General features: G+C 33.5%; 1 long non-coding RNA gene and 1 pseudogene across 1 annotated transcript; one reads left to right on the forward strand and one right to left on the reverse strand.

The window, feature by feature from the left end:
• The first annotated feature begins 233 nt into the window (after positions 1-233).
• On the forward strand, positions 234-14,032 carry LOC146938058 (uncharacterized; annotated as a pseudogene).
• Positions 6,667-9,544, reverse strand: LOC146938059 (uncharacterized). Its single transcript, XR_015031110.1, has 2 exons — positions 9,008-9,544; positions 6,667-6,947 (listed from the first exon to the last, which is right to left on the reverse strand). It is a non-coding gene; the product is annotated as an uncharacterized LOC146938059 (long non-coding RNA).
• Positions 14,033-14,192: the final 160 nt, after the last annotated feature.

Below are 14,192 nucleotides of genomic sequence, written 5' to 3' on the forward strand. Positions count from 1 at the left end.
TACAAAAAAAAACACTTTTTTTTTAAATATAAATAATCAATTGCTTACATTATTTATAAATAATCCATATAAAAGTAGCAATTAATATATGTCTGAAAGCATCCAAATATCGTTTGTTTGTTTTAAGAATTTGGTTACCCTTTATGTGAAAGCTAGCTAGTATTACCCCATTTTGTTTTCAAGTTTTCAAACTCATTTTGAAGAAGATGAAGAAACCAACATTGGAAGAAGAAACAATGATAGAAGTAAAGGAAGATTTCATGGTTTCACCTGCTCGTGACAGTGAAACAACTCTCAGAACTGCTTTTTTTCTCAAACCCATTTCAAACTTAATTATTAACCCCCCACCTTCTACTTTTGTTTTTGATTCAAAGGAATGTCCTTTCAATATCCGTTTCAATGGTTGGCGTTACCCACACACACAATGGATTAAGTGGCTTCATCAACTTCAACCCAAATATGAATCTGTTTGGAAGAAAGCTCAAATCTTTGATGCTATTATGACTACTAAATGCCGCATTATGAAAGATCCAAACTTGGTTTATGGGGTTGTTCACAAATGGTGTTCTGAGACAAATACATTTGTGTTTCCATTCGGTGAAACAACTATTGTAACACCCCGTTTTCCCAACGTGAAAATTTCATAATTAAAAATCAGAGTAATTCAACTTTAAACGGAATGCTACACTTCTTAAAAATTCATAAACTGAATAAATAACAATTTATTCTTCAAAAATCATTTAACATAAGTAATTCAAAACTTCGCAGCAGAATTAGTTCATTCAACATAAAAAGTCTTTGGCACGCAGCCCTCATCAGAAAATCTCATAAGTCTTAGTTCAATATTTATTCATAAAAGTTCATAAACAATACGTAAGGAATAGAAGTAAAGTCAAGTCCCATCCCGTTACGTATCAGAGCACCTAGACACACATGTGAGGAGTCCACTCACGACGTCTCTAATCTTGATTACCTGCAAGTTACCCATACGAAGAGCAACATTTCCAAGCAGAGGGGTGAGATTTCTCAAAACAAAAATATTAAACATATAAATCATATAAAGTACATTCAACAACTTAAACATTTTATAACTCATTAATCATATCTAACAACTTAAACTTCCTTAACTAGTATCATTAATCTTCCTACATTAGTCATAAACTATCATAACACTAATCATAAACATCTTCATATATCATCAATTACTAATCTTAAACATCATTATATAACATCAAATAATAGTCACCAACAATCATCACATAGCATCAATATCAATCATAAGTATCAACATGTAATTCACATAAGTATCATTATCAAAACATAGCATTATCGAAAATAACTTCATAATCAAATTCGTAATCAATTCCATATATCCACATAATTATAAACATCAACTTATAGCATCCTAAGTACAAACACAACGTTATCATGTATCATCATAAATATATTCGTAAAACATCACATATCATCATATCATAATTCACGTAACATCTTATCATAAATCATATAACATCATAATCAATCATCAACATAAACATCATAATCATTCGTCTTCATTCATCATAGCACTTCATTAATAACTTATCAACGTGACATCTTGACATCTAAACAACTTGACAACTCGACAACTTGACATCTTAACATCTTAAATCATCTTAAAAACCTCTTGATATGCAAATGCATGTGGTACCAATCAACAACATAAATGAGCGTAATTAGGCTCTTCAACGTGTGAGCATAAAGCTGCCGGGCTTAAAGCCCCCAACGTAGTTTGAGCACAAGGCTGCCGGGCCTAAAACCCCCAACTTTAATGAGTATGCAATGGACTCAATCTTCCTACAACTTAGACACAACGTCAACATCTCTCATACTTCCATTAATGTGGACAACTTCTTAGACATTTACGACTTAGACCGACTTAACAACTCTTATCATCTTAACGTCTTAACATCTTAACATCTTGACAACATATGGATCACATAAATAATTCATCTCATATCATAATATAACAATATCAAATGATAATAAACAACATCTTAAAACATCATATTCATCAATCATAAACAACTTCATATAAAATCGTATTTAAACATCGACAATAATTCACTATGTATCTTTGTAAAAACATAACAAATTATCCACAACATATTTTCATGTCAAACCAAAGCTATTGGAAAGATATCACAAATATCAACAATTTTCATGTTTACAACAAAGATCAATTCAAAACAGAAACATATGAACAAAACGCAAAAACATGAAACAGAGAATGCTGTCACCGTACAATTTTGCTAAGACCTCCCTGTAGTATTTTCATCATAACTCAAAGACCAAACATCATTTTCACGTAAAAACAAAGCAACTAGAAAGCTAACAAAATTATCTAAAACTTTCATGTTTACGCCTAAGACCAATTCTGTACCGATCAATACCAGTTTTCATTTTAAATTCGGAAAAGTTGTGTTGAAAGTCCATAAAAATTCACTGTGACCTACGTACAGTAATTTGACCATAACTCAAGTTCTATAAATCGTTTTGACGTGAGACCAATGACATTAGAAAGCTAACATCCATACCTACAACTTTCGTGTTTACACCTAAGACCAATTCCGCACCGATCAATACCAGTTTTAATATCAAAATTCGGGCAGAATGCAGATTTTCTTCAAGTTTCACCTAATCATCTCATGGTGCTAACCTCAAAACTACTTCCAATAATCATCCTACCTAATTTCATGGTGCTAACCTCAAAACTACTTCCAATAATCATCCTATGGATTATCTAAGGTCTGTTCATGATTCTCTCATCGATTCTACAGTTCTTCATCATCTAATCATCAAAATCGCTTATAAACCCTACTCCTCTTAATCTCACAAATTCTCCCCAACTTGTTAGATGTAATCTAATGATTTAACAACTTAATATTAATGCAAGATAGTCTCACCCTCACCTTAGATTAATTCCTGAATCAGCAGCAGCGTTCTTCTTTCCTAAGGTATTCTCCTCTTCTCTTGACTTTTCTCTTTTATTCTCTTCTTTCTTGTTCTTCTCTTTTCCAAAAAGCGGTTTATGGTAAACTCTTTCCAACTTAAGCTTCTCTCTATTTATGATACTAAAATATTCTTCCCAAATCTATTTAGGCCCAACAACTTATTCTTCTTTCTATTCTAACCCCCAAATCCACTCACACTAATAATCCTCATGTTCTAATAAATAATATTTCTGTACTAAATATAGTCTTCCACTAAATATATAATAATACACCATATAACAAATAATAGCATATTTCATCAAAATATATATATGTATATAATATTTTAACACCAAATAACAAATATACCTCTTCATTGAATAATAAATATATTTCTACACCAGATAACATATATATTTCAACACAAAATAACAAATATATTTCTACACTAAATAACATATATATTTCTACACAAAATAACAAATATATTTCTACACCAAATAATATATATATTTCTACACAAAATAACAAATATATCTCTTCATCAAATAACAAATATATTTCTACACAAAATAACCCCACAACTTAATATTTATTTTATTTTCGAATCTTATTTTAATAAACAATAAAATAAGTCACAACGTCTCATAAATTTCTCTAAAATCATATAAATCACATAAATCTTATAAATCACACTAATCATATAAGTATATTCTAAAACTCATTTAAAATAATTAAATAAAACGGAGGGCGTTACAACTATCACTTTGGAGGATGTTGTGGTTTTGGGGGGTTACTCTCTTTTTGGTGATCCTATTTTGTTGTTTTTGGATTTCCAAACTGTTGTATATGGATTTCCAAATTCTATTATCTACCGAAGTTGTTACTAGGTTGAGTCACGACCAGGTCGCTCTCTTTAAGACGTTTCGTGACACTACCCAAAGTTGTGCAAGGTAGACTATCAACCACGCCGCCTCCAGGATAAAACAAGCCCAGCTACAACTGTTCGATTAACTACTGCACTGTAGAAAATCGTTCAAGAATTACACCCTCAAATATGGTACTAAGACCATTCTTTAATACTGAAACCACTTTAATATGGTAATATTACCATTCTATTATGGTGCTGAGACCACTCAAATATGGTGTTACAGCCATTCTAACTTTAATTTCTCCAAAACAACAATGGCACTACGACCACTCAAATATGGTGATACCACCATTTCTCCTCAAATAGAAAAAATATTGTTATAATATTTATATACAATTAAGATCATTCTTGATTCCGACGGGACATTGTTATTCCAAATAGGGACTATGATCTTAAAAGTATTCTTTATTCTGAAGAGACATATATTACCGAAGGGACTATGTTACTATGTTTTTAAGACCATTCTTAATTCCGAAGGGACATTAAACCGAAAAGGGACAATTGTCTTAAGAACACTCTTAATTCCGAAGGGACAGAAAGGAGTTGAACACTCTTAATTCCGAAGGGACAGAAAGGAGTTGAAAAAGGAGAAGGACTTGTTAACACAAGTCGAAGGAGGGAGAAGAGAGGAAAGACCCGTCAACACCAGTCAAGAAAGGGAAAAGAGAGAAAGAGTTCCCGACAACTCAATGAAACTCTTTGGTGTGTGGAATGCACTGTGAGCTCTCTATTTATAGAAAAAATTCACAACTAATAAGTGAGAAACTTTGGGAACAAGTAATACATTATTTTGTCATTAAGTAATTCACATATTAGATCTAGTACAAAAATATCTCAATTAAATACCAAAATATATTATATTTAGTACAAAAATATATTATATTATGTACCAAAATATATTTCAGATCAAGCACTAAAATATATTAGATTGCCTACCAAAATATTTCAGATTGTATTCCAAAATATTCTAGATTGCGTTCCAAAATATTTTAGCAAAACTTGGGAACTAAGAAAGCACTTTCTAATAATGATTAAATTAATTATTTAACTTATCATTTCCAAATCATAAAATATATATCAATATATATTTTTTCTCTAGTGCTTATGTACCCCCATTAATTAAAGGTACACCTCCACTATATAAACACTACTAATGTGTGTGTTCCATCCGATGTGGGACTTCCACTTTTTTCAATTCACACAACGCTAGTTCTACCCAACATGGGAATTTGTGTTTAGTCTTTTTACTCAATTTCCACACATGTTCCAACAATCCCCCACTTGAATTTAAAAAATGGTTTCAGAAATAACGTCAAAAATGTCTCCATAAGATTTGCTAGTAAACAAAGGTGTCGCCTACAACTTGAACCTCTGCATAGCGAGTAAAATTCTGATTAACAATAGTTGCTTACAACATTGAACTCTATCTCAGACATAGAACCCACACACAAACCTTTTCATAAGGTGTATTCTAAAAGCCCGTGCGTTAATGGCCTTGCACGTGTATCCCGGTTTAACGAACGCTCTAGGTATTCTGCCCCAAATCCCATAGGAACCGGCCCTTAGTTCCACATTCGTATAGGTGAGTCTATCAAGAGTACTCCTGTAGCTATGTACTCCGCTCCAAATAGAGTATAGATCTCATTAAAAGTTTCTATTATCTCATCCTTCTATCGCTGCAGGAATCATGCTTTCTTACTTTTAACATAGCATGTTCTATCACTTGTGACTTGTTATTACCCATTGAACCTATTTCTTGGGATCTCCAGTCATGTAGGTCGGGTTACCATCACTTATGACCATTGGGCATTAGTCCCATCCTATTGGATGTGTTTAGGACTTTCTTTCTAGTAATTCCTTTCGTCAAAGGATTAACTAATTCTTTATCAGTACGTACATGATCTACTTTAACTGTTCCTTTTGAGAGTAGCTAGCTCTCCAATACTTTATGTGTTCGTGACTTAATAATCGTCTCTTACCATTGTGGTAACGATTCTCAATTTTGTAATAGCTGCAGACTATCACAACAAATTAACACTTCGGACAACGGTTTCACCCACTAAGGGTTCTCAGCTAGCAAGTATCTTATCAACTTGCTTCTCCACTAGTTTTTTCTAGTGTTCTCATCTTAGATTCATTCCATAGTGGATTGAGTCATTTGTTTTAACAAACAACTCCTCTAGTGATGCTTAATGTGCAAATGGTTGCTAAATTCTCATCTGAAAGATGTTCTATTTTATATCTTATACCTTTTAAGTACAATAGGTTATTCCTAGTGAAGTAATCCTCGAGTCGTAGTCCTCATGACTCTTTCTATAGCATGGCAATGCTTCTCATCCGTTTACTAGTAAACTTGCACAACAATTTCACGACATCGGCAATGTCGGGTCTAATACATTCAGTGGCATACCTAAGTACTACCAATGATGCTCACATATTCTGTTTGTCTAACTCCATCTCAAGTGTTCTTACGCTTGGATCATAATATATGATTGCAAGTTTACGTTGAAATAATTACATTTCCTTAAGATCTTCTCAACTTGTGAGATTTATCAAAAAAGTTCCCTTTTCTGATCTAGTAATCTTGAAACCAAGAATTACTTCAACTTTGTCTAGGTCTTTCTTATCAATGTTATTGATAAACAATGATTTCACATAATTCATAACATGAGTCTTTAAATCAAATATGAGTGTAACACCCTATTTCTATTAAGCGGTAAAACGCGCGAATACATCAGAAATATTCTAGAAATAGATGCTACGTCTCCGAATAACCACAATTCATACATGCATAAGGATCATGTTATACCACATAGCAGCGGAACAATATATAATTCATAAACACTCTGGATCTCCAAACTAAATACAAATGTATCATCCAAATCTCAAATAACAGAATATCTCAACAACTCCAAAATACAAAGTCAAATAAACAACATGCAAAGACTATCCTAGATCAGAGCCCTAATCTAGACACTTGCATGAAAAAGAGGAACTCCACTCCTCGGCATCAACAAGCAACAACTAAGCATCCTGCACTCCATCTACCCGTCCATACGGAAAGGTAGGTGGTAAACCACTGAGGGTTAGCATTACATCATCATAATCCACTTAAAATTAACAAGAAACTTTGAGAATGAAAGATACATTTAAGAACGATGAATAACAAACTACACACGTATTCACAAATATTCTTAACATTCACATCATTCAATATCAACATCTCAAATTCATATCCACAAGTGTATCATACACACATCACAAGATCAACCATCTTAATCAACAATTAACAAATTCAATCATCATTCGCAACTCAAATGTATTTCAATTCACCAACAAGTATGCAATGACTCTAGACTCATCTAGATGCATGTGGTACCTATTCTCCTCAAGGTCGTCACCCATGATGCAACAAAAACATCATTATCAACGGCTATAGTCAACGGCAATATGGATATAACATCCGACACGACATATGATGCATGAACATATGACTCAATTCACTATGCATATGTTCACAACAATTCAACGGCTATAATCAACGGCTATAAGTCAACGGCTATAATCATCATCCAACTATATCATATAGTTCATATTTCCACATAGTTCCTTACATTCCAATTAAAAGAACAATCACAACATATGATCACAAACATCATATTCATCACTTAACAACCATTCATACATCATCTCATAATCGTATCAATCTAATCATAGAGGGTTCATAAGCAATTGGCCCTCAATGATCATTTTCAATCAAGTTCGTCACATAAATCATAATATTGAAAATAATTGAGCACCTAAGCCAAAACCAAGTAAACGAGTTCAATAGCCTATGCCATGTATCCTTTCAAGTCACACATATGTGCAGTAGAGATTACATAGGCATTTCATCGGCCAAAAACGATGAATTCATAAAAATCACAAGGTTCGTCTCCTTTTTCACATTTCACAAAAATTCTCATTTTCAAAGCAAAACAAGTCTAAACTTGATGACACCATTCACAACCATTTTTAGAAGTCATATAAACATCCTACATACTTAACCCTACTTCATTCTCTTGAGAAAACAAGTTTTCAGAAAATCAGCGTTCTTGAACATTCCTTGAACAATCAACAAAAAGCTTGATTAAATCCAAGGAGTCAAGTTCAACTCAATTCTTTTGATGTTTCCATAGGTTTAGAAAGTCTAGAAAATAGTGAAAACATCGAAAGAATCGGTTTTGGAAGTCCGGAATTGGCCCCAAAGCATCCCAGCACAACACAACAAGGCAGACACCCATGAGGGGCTGCCAAGCCACGCCCAGGCATGGCTTCCTGCGCCCAGGCGCAAATGGGCAGCAGCCAGTGTCCTGAGCTGCGGTTCTGTGCAGTTCCAGTTTTCCGGTTTCGCCATTTCGTTCGTAAAATCTCGACCGTTAACCCAAATTCAATTCCGTTTTCGCCTATATTCTCCTAACACTTAGCTCTATCATAATGTATAGAAAAATTCAAGTTTCAACCATCCCAAAAATCATTTTCCATAACCTCACATCACACTCATTTTCCAAAACGGTTAACGCTCAATCTCATATGAAAATCCCGATTTCTCCCAAACCATTTCTCATTACCAAACAACAACCAAAAACAGAAAATCATTATACCATAACTCATCATAATCAACTTGTTTCATTCATTAAAAATCATTGACACTACAATTCAACTTAATCTCATCAAAATTCACCAATTCATCAATTTCCACAACTTTCAACAACAACAACATATTCATCACCAATTCACCATTTCAATGATACCCATTGCATCAATCCAACAACAACATATGTCAAGATAACAACAACAACATTTGAACATAAATTCATGCACAATTTAATACTACAACTTCAATTCTCATCAAACTTGCTCAAGAACACAAAGCACCAACAACTATGCATTTAAACATGTTAATTCACATACTAACATACAATTATCATGTAAATCATGTTCTCAAACATAACAACAACAATCATGCATGAATTTTACAACAATTAGATTCAATTCATCAATTTCACAAAAATGGGTAAGAAAGAAAAAGTTATGAATTATGGTTGAATTCTAACCCTCTTACCTCTAGCACCAAGATTCTCTAACCCAAGCTTCAATTGAGCTCTTAGATGATGAATCCCCTCTTCAAGCTCTAACCCTTGATCTTGTTGTTGCCTCTAGTATCTATCTCTTCTCTTCCCAAATGAAATGAAATGAATAATGTTTGTAAAACCTAGTTTCACCAACAACTAGAGTTTATATACTAGCTCTACTCAATTGGGCTTATCTCCTAAACCTTAATGGGCCTAACCCATTTCTATTCTAACACCCAAATGTCACTACTCACTTAATGGTAAATTATAACACTAACGGTTACTTAATGGTAATTAAAATAATTACTACACCCTCTCTAGTAACTTGGTAAAATAATACTCCTACTAAACATTAAAAATAATCCTCGTTCAAAATTACAAAATTACCCCTACTCTCAAAATGACCAAACTACCCCTAAGTCCAAAATGACTAAAATACCCTTCTAACACCGAATTCTACGAATCCCAACCAAAAATACACACAGATGCAAATAATCACATAAGAGCACATATAACAAACACAAATAAATAATTAAAATAAAAACTAGCGAAAATCGGGCTGTTACAATGAGCAAGTCGTCTTCATAGAGACATATGATCGTGCAAATATTATTTGTCACTTTCATTCAATTTATACTCATTCGATAGCATTAGAATGTCAAATTTTTCATGTCATTCCTTAAGAGTTTATTTTAGACCTCACAAAGAATTATCTAACTTACATACTTTGTTTTCTTGTCCATGATTCGCAAAACTTTCAAGTTGTTCCATATAGATTTCTTCTTTCAGTTCACCATAAAAAATGCAACTTTCACATCCATTTGGAGTACTATCGAGTTATGAACGGCGGCTAAAGGGACTAGTACTCTTATGGATATGATTTTCGTGACTGGTGAATGAATGTCGAAGAAATCTATATTTTTCTCTTTGTCTAAAACCTTTGACTACAAGGAGAGCCTTGTATTCATCAATCGTGCCATCAGGTTTTAATTCCTTTTTCCAAAATCCAAATACAACCGATTGGTTTTACAACTATGAGACAAGTCAACCAAGTGTCATGTTTTGTTAGACTCTAGAAAATCCATTTCATCGTTTATTGCTTTTTGCCATAATTCAGCATCCATTGAGGATATAGATTCTTTAAGGATTAATGGATCTTCTTCCAATGTATAAACCATAAGGTCCATACTCTTTAGCAATTCTTGCTTTCTTACCTCTTTGAGGTTCTATAACATCTCATACGATGTTTTCATAACTATTTCTGATTACCGGAATGTGATCAGATTTAGTGCCCCCACTAGTTCTTAATTTTTAAAAAAAAGAGGAATTATTTTGCCCCCACTAATATCGTGCTCCCACTAGCGCCTCACTAGTGCCCCCACTGTTCTTTAATTTACAAAGATACTTATTTCATAGAAATCGATATCTTTTAATTCTATGTTCACTTTTGCATTTAGGTCATAAAACATATATGTTTCGCTGTTTATAGCATACTCAATGAATACACATTCATAGACTCTACTAGTGAGTTCAACTCTCTTGGGATTCAGAGTCAAAATATAGTCCATACAATCCCAAGTTCAAAAATAAGACAAGTTGGGTTGTCTTTTCTTCAAAAATTTCTTAATTAGAATTTTTGTTCTTTGACTTGGGTACTCTTTCCAACATACAAAAATTGAACGTATCAAGCATATCAATTTTATTTTCCAAAATTCACAGTCATCAATAAATATGATAAAATATCATTTTATCATTTTTAGTTTATGTGCCATCAAATTCACACATATCATAATTTATTATGTTTTAGAGATTCATATTCTCTAAATTCTGGTTTATATGAACTTTTGGTTCATATATCTTGACTGCAATAAATAAAATTGTCTAATCATATAACGTTGGAATTAAGTCCAAGTTACTCAAGTTTAAAATTAAAAACTTGTTCACATGATAAATTTTGATATGTCAAATATTAAAATCACACAACTTATATAGAATGAGGATTTAATTTTGAACATATCATCAAATCCGCAGTCTTTTACCACAAGAATGCATGATGCATAAATCTCTCTTTAAGTCTGAGTCAACTCAGTCTTATTCAATAGAAATCTGAAATTCAGATTCTTTCTTAATTTTTAAGCATGCAACATGTCCAAACCTTAGCACTAGCATTAGGAAAAAACGGGAATTCTAAATTCTTGCGGTTTAAAATGTTTACTTGCGACTCTTTATACCCAATATGCCATAAAACCATATAGACCATTTGTATAAGTCTTTGCATGAGTTTATGACAATTCTTTACTGTTTGAAAAATATGTGTGTCAAATTAATTAGTTTAAGTGTCTTATTCCTTTTTGTGTGTTTTCTAGTTATTGGCAGAACCTTCCAAACCACAGTAAACTTGTGAACCTTTGATTTTAACATCACGTAAGAGACACTACGATTTATCAACGGAACCTTATAATTATCGATTCTTGTTACTGTTTTGTAACAAATGAAACCAAATTATTTTCTTGTTATTATTTTGTAACAAGAGTACGTGACATCACACATTCCAAATTTCAAACCGATTTAGGGTATTTCAATTTTTAGTGTTGTTGCTTGAAACAACAATCACTTCATCGTTTCAGTCGAATGATGTATTTTTTACAGCTTGATTTATCCATAATGTATTAGGGACAACTTAACCTCAATAAGTAACTTCTTCGGTAGACATAGCAGATCGAAACGTCTTAAAATTGTTGTTTTTGGATTTCCAAACTGTTGTATTTGGATTTCTAAATTCTATTATCTACCGAAGTTGTTACTAGGTTGAGTCACGACCAGGTCGCTCTCTTTAAGACGTTTCGTGGCACTACCCAAAGTTGTGCAAGGTAGACTATCAACCACGCCGCCTCCAGGATAAAACAAGCCCAGCTACAACTGTTCGATTAACTACTGCACTGTAGAAAATCGTTCGAGAATTACACCCTCAAATATGGTACTAAGACCACTCTTTAATATTGAAACCACTTTAATATGGTAATATTACCATTCTATTATGGTGCTGAGACCACTCAAATATGGTGTTACCACCATTCTAACTTTAATTTCTCCAAAACATCAATATGGCACTACGACCACTCAAATATGGTGATACCACCATTTCTCCTCAAATAGAAAAAATATTGTTATAATATTTATATACAATTAAGATCATTCTTGATTCCGACGGGACATTGTTATTCTAAATAGGGACTATGATCTTAAAAGTACTCTTTATTCCGAAGGGACGTATATTACCAAAGGGACTATGTTACTATGTTTTTAAGACCATTCTTAATTCCGAAGGGACATTAAACCGAAAAGGGACAATTGTCTTAAGAACACTCTTAATTCCGAAGGGACATAAAGGAGTAGAAAAAGGAGAAGGACTTGTTAACACAAGTCGAAGGAGGGAGAAGAGAGGAAAGACCCGTCAACACAAGTCAAGAAAGGGAGAAGAGAGAAAGAGTTCCCGACAACTCAATGAAACTCTTTGGTGTGTGGAACACACTGTGTGAGCTCTCTACTAATGTGTGTGTTCCATCCGATGTGGGACTTCCACTTTTTCAATTCACACAATACTAGTTCTACCCAACATGAGAATTTGTGTTTAGTCCTTTTACTCAATTTCCACACATGTTCCAACATATTTTCAAACCACTCCAAGATCAGGAAATGAAAGAGGTGGAACAGAAGCTCATCAACATTGAAACACAGGCGAGGATTATCAAAACTATGGCACCTTCCACAACAGTGTGGATGGATATTTTCATTGATAAAGGTACTGAGATTGAGCACGAAGCATTTCTTGCTACTTGGTTGTCAATTTTTGTTTTCCCTCATAAAAACTCTTTGGTGAAAAGTTCTTTGTTTCCTATTGCTGTTCATCTTGCTAGAGGTAATACTATTGCTTTGGCACCTGCTGTTTTGGCTAGCTTATACAACGATTTGAGTTGGTTTAAGAAACAAATTGTTGATTTGAAAAAATGTCCCTTGGTGTTGGATGTTAATGTACAATCACCCTTTTACTTGGTTCAAGTTTGGGTTTGGGAAAGGTTCAAAAATTTGCAGCCACAACCCATGTTGATCAAGCATGGAGAACCTTTTTTGTTTAGGTGGCATAAGGTTAAGGCCGTGAAAGTTGACAATGTTAAGTTGGCATTAGACTCGGCTTGATGATTTTCTTTGGCGTCCTTACATTAGATATGCAGATAGGTGTCAAGTGTTTTATCCAAATGACGAAATTTGGGTACCATATAAGAAAGATTTGGCCGATAAACAAATGCTCTCATTTATTATATGCTTAAGAGTTTCTGAGCTAGTTGGGTTTGAGTTTATAGAGCAATATCTACCACATAGAGTTGCTATGCAATTTGGATTTGATCAAGATGTTCCTGGTTATGTGTCAAGATTCAATGAATCTCAAGTCATTGCTTGGAAAAATTACTCCAGACCCTTCTATGATACAAGTTTATACTTTCCATCTAGATTTTTTGAGGCCGATATTACCACACGTTATGCAAAGTGGTGGGAGAAATCGGTATTGGATCCCCAGGGTTCCGTTAAGAATGTTGTGCCGCAGAAGAGAAGTGTTACTTTTGGAAAATCTTGTGATGATGGTTGGAAAACCTACACGGGTGGTAATATTGTTGATGAGGATGTTCCTTCTGGTTCTATTCCTAAACTTTTGAAAACTATGTCCTCTCAGAATTCTGTTGAAGATGGTTTCATAGCCGAGAAAAATGTTGATGCTCCTCTTTTGATATCTGGTGAGGATTGTAAGCATGTCTTGGAAGATGTTGAGTTCAAAGATGATGAAAATGAGAACAAAGAAGCAAGGCTGTTAGGTGATCCAATCTGCCAGTCTGAGACTCAAACTGAAAGTTATATCAATTTATTTGAAGTAATCATAGCGGAGCTTGAACAGAGAATTAGCCGACTCGAGAAAGTGCAAAAGGAATTGAAGATGGCCAGGTTAGGCCTTTGTTGAAAACATTATTAGTTCATAAAACTGAAATGTTGAAAACATTTCATAAAACTGAAAGCTTATTGATTGTTTACATGCTACTTATTTCTTATACTAGCTAAACTACATGAGATGAATGTTTATAAAGAAGACCAAATGAAACATGCATTTTAGGACATTGATGTTGT

The sequence above is a fragment of the Medicago sativa genome, chromosome 3, assembly GCF_051527215.1.
Source record: "Medicago sativa cultivar Bolivia chromosome 3, Bolivia_mono, whole genome shotgun sequence".
Classification (NCBI taxonomy): domain Eukaryota; kingdom Viridiplantae; phylum Streptophyta; class Magnoliopsida; order Fabales; family Fabaceae; genus Medicago; species Medicago sativa.